The 7,364-nt window shown below is 33.1% G+C and overlaps 1 pseudogene; it reads right to left on the minus strand.

Annotated features, from left to right (window-relative positions):
• LOC104719798 lies at positions 1-6,896 on the minus strand (annotated as a pseudogene).

Raw genomic sequence — 7,364 nt, forward strand, 5'->3', positions numbered from 1 at the left:
GAAGGTTGTTAGATTCATCTTGTAAGAGCACCAAAGACATAATCACAAGCATTCTTCATTGATAATTTTCAAACTAGATTTACTTACTTTCGATTTTCTGATAAACAAATTAAAACAAGGTTACGTGGTGTGTATAAGAAAACGAAGCTTGAGGGCGTCGAAAAAAAATATTCTTCATCTCTTTCTGTTAAGAGGTTTTACTGAGGATGAGCCGGTGATTGGTCTTTTAGAACCTGAGATCAAAAGAGAAACACCTTACGATCCTGTAAGCATTAACTAACATTCAAACAAAATTTGATATAATCTTTGTTTGTTCTACAAAGTAGGTCCAAGAAGCTTTGGTTTAAGAACAAATAATGTATATAAAGAGTTGATGATAGTGACAGTACTTGTTAAGGCTTTGGACGACGAGGTGGAAATCGACAAACGAGAAGGGTCTGATTTGGTCTGGTTTTGGTGTATGCTTCAGTGGCTTTGATGGTCCAACATTAGCTCTGCAATTAGTATACAAACAATGAACACTAAGCACAATTTAAATCTTATTTGAAAATAGGTTATAAAAGTGAAGTAATTATATAAACTATACTCACTTGTCATTTTGTTCAGACATTTTAGGAGGATCTGAGGTTTCAGGGAAGAGAGTCAACTCCATCGCGCCGCTACCAATTGAGCCATATCAGAGATATCACTCAACCTTTCCTCATTATCTGAATCTTCAAGGCCTAAGAGTTCAATATCCTCAAATATATTATTGTCTTTAGCCCCACCAGAAAACTTAGACAATGACCGTGATTCATTTTGGTGTCGACGTTCATCTGCTGAATCTGAAGTTGTTCTTCCAAGCAAACCAGATCTTTGTCTTCTTCTTGGAGAAATTGTTAAAGCTCCTCCTAAAGAATGTCCTCTAGGAGGAGAGCCAATTTTTAGTTTGCTTAATCCACGGTTTGGGATACTGTTTCTACTCTGAAACTTCTGAAGTTCTTCGTCTTTCTTAACAATCATATCTTTTAAGTTCGATACCTACATGCAATGTAAAGATTCAAATATTATTAAATTAGAAATACATTCTCTTTTTGATAAAGAGAAATACATCTCTCCATCCTCAATGAAGCATTGACATGAAGAAGTTCTTAGGTTGTGGAGTTAAAATTCTTAGAGAGAATTGTAAGAAAACTAAGTGGACGTATGTATTTCACATTAGGTGAAACCACTACAAATTTGTTTATTTCATTTACTTCACTTTTTCAAAAATCTGTTTCTTGAGGGTATATGAATTGATGTTTAAGCCCCAACATGAATATTAATGTACCTGTTCCATGAGTTGTCTAACATCTCGTCCCTCTTTATAGCTTCTAGTTGCACCTAGCTCGACACCAGAAACTCTTTCCGCGAATTTCAAAGTACTTACGGTCTCAGCATATGAATCTTGATCAGGATTAATCTGTACAAACATAAGGGTTTTTGCTTGTCCTCCTAAAAATAAAAAAAAATAAACAAAGGAGTAATGAAGCAAGGAAACACCAATGTTAAATAATATTAATAACTTAAGAAAAGCCAGAGCATATTATATAGTATCTAAAGAATTCTGGAGGACTTGTGTTAGCTTGCTGTTTCTATAAGGTACATGAGGATTCTTATGTGCTAGAGCGAATTTAACATCTCCAAGACCAGACAATGATTTATTTATATATTGAGCTTCTTTGAGTCTCTCTCCCGTTACTTCTGAGCGACCGACTCTCTCACTTCCGGCAAGATCAACCAGATGCAAACTACCACGCAAGATAGATTCAGTTTTGCTATCAACACCACGTACATGAACAGAAAGAACACTGCAAGAAAAGAATAGGACAAAAACCAATCTGTTAGCTTAATTAAATCTAGACGGCATGTTAAATCGCGAAAAGTTTGTTCATACCTGTGAGATCTACTGCTCTTTTCATTAAGGGTTGTGGCACCAATAGCTCTATTCCTCGACCCAATATTCATCAGTTCAAGAACATCTTCAGTTGAATTTACAGAATGCATGCTTGCATCAGGAACTGCGAGGCCATTTGGTAAAGCAGTATTCCAAATCCCAAGTGTGTATGCAAGTTAAGGAAAGTTTACGTTTGTAAACATAAGAAAATGATATCACCAAAATATCAAATATTAGATATATTAACCTAGAGGTCGCCGGTTTCAGTGACATTTGGGAGAAAACCATTAAAATGTTCTAGTCTCGGGGATGAGACGATATACGGATCTAGGCCAAATACTCTTAGTTATTCAAAAAAGTAAAATAATAAATAATAATAGATTAGAGAATGATATCTTTTATTAGGACTATCCTCAGAAAGTAGGTCACGAACTTGCTCATTGTAAATCTCAACCATTTGAACACCAACTTCATATATCACTGATTCTTGTCTACTTTGAGTTAAGTGGAACAAGTCATTCAGAGCTCGGTAGTTAACACCCCAATCTTCTTCTGAAGATATGCTTGGTCCACTCTGTATAAACAAAGTAGAATTACTAATATAGTAAATCTAGCATCACATATTAGCTATGAATGAAGCCAACATCTAAAATAAGATGTGGCCTAAAGTAGTATATAAGAGATATGAGTCAATTCACTAGTTTTAGCAATCTGATCGCTACAAGAAAGAAGGTCGAATTTCGACCAGTTTTATAACCAACGAAGTATCATTGACCGAGAAAGTCTCGACCAATTACGATAAAATTTTGAAATGATCAGAAATTGGTCGAAACTTAGACCAATATACTTGTTGATAAATGGTCAAAATTGGAAATTCATGAAACTTAACATACAAACATAAACGTATAAAGAACGAAACCTGTTGCTTACCATTGTATAAGTCTTTCCGGAACCTGTCTGACCGTAAGCAAATATACACACATTGTAGCCATCAAGAATGGATCGAATCAACGGTCGAGTATCTAAGAAAACTTCTTCTGCGGATAGAGAGATTCAGACAAGTCGTAAGTAAACTATATTTGATCATATATGAAAAAAATGAAAGAGATTAAACCTTGAGTTGATGCAGGCCGAAGACTTTGTTGAATTTAAATAACCGATGTGTATCTTTGCCTTGCTTTAAGGGATTTGCAACCACCAGTTCACCATTCTCACCTGTGTACTCTATTGACGTTTGTTTCTTGTTTTGCCCTTGAAGGAATGGTCTTATCCGGCAATACACTCTAATATTTCCTTTATGCAAGTAACACAAAAAAAACAAAAGTTTTAGCTAGATGGTCTTAACTGGTTATTCCATTTTTGGGATGTTATTTTTTTGGTTTGTTGGTTTGCAAAAATAATTGAAACTATCAAAATGACATCAAAAGATGTGTGAATGTTTTAATTGACTATTTTTCCCCTTGTTAATGATCAAAAAAAGTTACTAATCAAATAACTAGAATATATTTTTCAATGAAATAATCATCAGTTATATTTTTCAAAAAACTAAGTTTTAATTGCAAGCACTTGAGCTTTATGATATCTACATTTTAAAATAATATTTTAAAATAGATTAATTTAAATAACAAACAACTGGATCTTCTAGGTATAGCTTAGTATAACAATATTTTTGCATAGTTTATATAGTTTTAACGCAATGAAATTATAACTTATATGATTCAAAATACTAAAATCGTTTTGATAGTTTGGCGCCAAAACACGACGATTTCACAATTTATACCTTTTAATTCTTGCACTTCATTGTAAAGTCTCCGATTCTCTTCAATGACTATCTGGTAAATTTTTGCTGCATGAGCCACTCCTCTTAGCTGTATACCTAAGAGGTAAATTCAAATTACAAAATCAAAAACACTAAAGCCAAAAGTTAGTTGATCGAATATATAAAAAAAAAAGCACAACATTTTAAAAAAAAAAAACATAAACATAAGAATTTAGTTCTTTAATAATGGATTACACAACGATCAATCTTACCATAGTAATTTAGATCCTGGAAGTAGTTCTCTCCTGTCTTTAGGACTTCACGTTTTAAAGAGATAGAAGTAGCTTTCAATTCCTGCAGAGCTCACATAACTCGATGATAGTTAAAGATTTTGTCAAGAGCTTATCATGTTTACAAAACTATCAACAAAGTCAATTAACCTGCAAAGCCTCTGTCTGGTGGTTTATAAAGCTCTTGTATGTTTGCTCTTTCTTCTCCCATCTTTTAGTTTTTGTTTCACATAACTCCTCAAGTTCTTTTGCTTCTACTACACGTAACTCCGAATCCTTTAATTGCTTCTCCAATTCAACTCTAGCTTTTTGAGCATTTAATTGTAGTTCCAAATATTGTTTTTCTTGTGTCTCTTTCACAATTTCAAGTTCTTTCTTCAACTTAGAAAGTTCAGCGTCACTACGCTCTTTTTCCTTTTTCAGCTGCAGGACATCTTCATCCTCTGACATTAGCTACGTACAGAGCACAAATAACATAGTAAAAAACTTCGATATTTTTGACAAAAATGGCAGCAAGATGAAAAGATATTTGCAACAGAAATTGATAATTAGTACCTCATTCCCATCTGTCGTTCCAGATGCCAAAGTTTCTAATACATTTATTCTTGATCTATATTTTTCCTCACGGACCCTAAAGAGTATATTTTGCTGCACCAAAACATATATTTCATGTTGTGTCAATAAGTATGATAATGTATATACGGCAACCAAAAAAAAACGTGAATTAATAATCGTACGTTCTTTAAATTTTCAGCTTGATTTGAGATCCGTTGTTCCACAACTTGCACGATGCCTCTCAAGATAGATACAAAAGCCTGAAGAACAAAGAATGCAAACATAAATGAAGACTGAGAAAAAATAATTTTCTTGAACGATAACATTATTGCAACATCCTTTCCTTACATTAGACACATTCATCTTCTGCGGGCTCTCATCAAGAAGCTTATCGAGCATATCAAACAACGACCGAGTAGAAGTATTCTACCAAGAGAAAGGAAAACGTATTATGAATATAAAGTCGAAGGTTTATGGAAATGAAACTTGAATCATCAAAGTTGAAACGAGATATTAAATAAAAATGATGTTATAACATTTTACTTGTAGACTATTTGATTTTAGTAAGTCCAAAATTTGAGCATGAGGTATATTGATCTCAGATGCTTCCTTAAACAGTGATCCATCACTAAAGTTACTATCAACTCCCTTTGAATGGTCCTCAGGCAAACTCCATCTTCTTCTTGCACAAAGTGTATTCTTATCATCAGAGAAACTAGCTTTAAGCGCCTTAAGAGACTGTAAAACTGGAATCATATCCCCCTGCACCGATATCCAAATTTCTGATTTAAAAAAGTACACAAAATTTACCAAAAACAGAGGAAATATTTTCAATTTATTAAGCGCCTTAGTGATTGACTGAGCGGAGTCGAACTCCAGTAAGATCGGTCGCAGAGTTGGTGTTGTAACTACTTGACTAAAAGACACTTTCTGAATTAAATCAATTTATTAAATCAAATGTGGCAATCCAAAAACCACTTTAGCAATTTATTCCTTTTGATGCATTAAATTTTCAAGCAGAAAAAAAAAACAAATTATATAAATAAATAGAGCAAACCTGTTCTAAGTCTAAAACCTCAAATGTGGGCAATGCCATTTCATCCATAGCTGCCAAAAACCGCTCGATATTTACACAACCAGGCTCAAAGCTCTCTCCCTGGCAGGATAAGTCCAAAGAGAGTAAAAACAAATCACAGAACGAGATGATTGACAAATAGAAAATAAAAATAAAAAAATTATGTACTCAAAAATCAAGTACCATTCGCATTGAACCGGGACTGAGCTGATTTAAGAGATTGCACAAGACAGTACCATCCATCAAACATGCTCTCAGTTCTTCCTCTGAAGCCTCCCATGGTAAATTTAAATAAGGAAGTGTCTCATTCAACCATTCTACTAAACTCTGATGACCTAGAAGCCAAATTAAAACTAATGGTTAAAAACAAAGAGAGACGAATGAATATTTTAAAACTCTTCCATCGTCATATACTCATATGCATGGGCAAAGTAGAGGACAAAACATCAAAGAAGACAGTAAAAGAACATTTGCCTTGCTTAGTTTGATCTAAACTTTGACGACTTTCTGATCCATTAAATGACAGAATGCTGCTTGATCCATCTGATCGTCCATAAACACTAATCATCCCGGATCCTTCTTCGATTCGATTTTTCATTTCTGTACATGTAAAAGCAAGTGCTTCACTTCATGAGCACTACCAAACCTTTCTACAATAAGATTTTAAAATATAGTTGCTACATGATCATGATGGAAACACATACAAAACTGAGCTGTAATAAGCTAACTATTCTGATTCAAACACAAAATTTATAAATCTTCCTGGTAAATTCAAACGCTAGATATATAATGTTTCCTATATTTTATAAATATATTGGGTTGTAGAGTATTTTTTCTTACTCATACGAAAAGCATTCAAATGACCAAAAGTTTTTAGAACTACAGTTATTTTATATAGGTTTGTTTGAAAATATATAGCAAACTTGACTAGAAACAAACATCATCAATTTATAAAGAAAACAAAACGTAAAACATTAAAAGAAATTTGTGAAAATGGAGGCAATAATTTTTTTTGAAGGAATTCTAATTTACAGGCAAAAATACAATAAATGCTGAACAAATCAACAAAAAAAAACATCAGGCTCAAATTCACAAAAATAGGATACCAAAATTTCATAGAGGCGTGATGAGAAACCTTGAGAGAGACTTCTTGAAATGCCAACGATATTGTTGAAGAAATTCAAGAGAGAAATTTTGACGGTTGATCTTTTGCCGGAAAATAATTCAAAATTTCCAGTTTTTGTTTCTGTTTTTTTTTTGGTAATCAAGAAAAATACAAGAAATTGGAAATGAAAAAGGCTAATTGCGGGAAACGTTTACGATCCTTTTAGTTTCTTTTTTTTATATATTTAGAAAAAAACACCAAAAAAATGCTGGAAACTAAAAATAAATGAAAATTGTATTTTACGTTTGAGTTTGCTTTAAGCAAATATGTTTCCGGTTTGGTCCTAGTAGTCCTACAAAGACATTCCTGCTTTGTGTTTGTGACTGTGGCATTTTGGTTGAAGTTAAAATTAAAAACTACGGTATTTAATGGCGAAAAAAAAACGTGAAAGAAAAAAAAAAGAGAGAGAGAGAGAGAGAATTCTCAAGGAGAGTAATGAGCCCAAATATGATTAATCTGTAAACAAAATTTACACGTTTACGAGCTAAAGGCCCATGTGGCATTGAGTTTCTTTTTCTTTTTCACAACGAAAGTAATTATGGTTGCTTATGTCTATCAAGAGTTCATTAAACAACTAAGAGATTCATTTTTACTAAATTTGAAAG

The sequence above is a fragment of the Camelina sativa genome, chromosome 10, assembly GCF_000633955.1.
Source record: "Camelina sativa cultivar DH55 chromosome 10, Cs, whole genome shotgun sequence".
Taxonomy (NCBI): domain Eukaryota; kingdom Viridiplantae; phylum Streptophyta; class Magnoliopsida; order Brassicales; family Brassicaceae; genus Camelina; species Camelina sativa.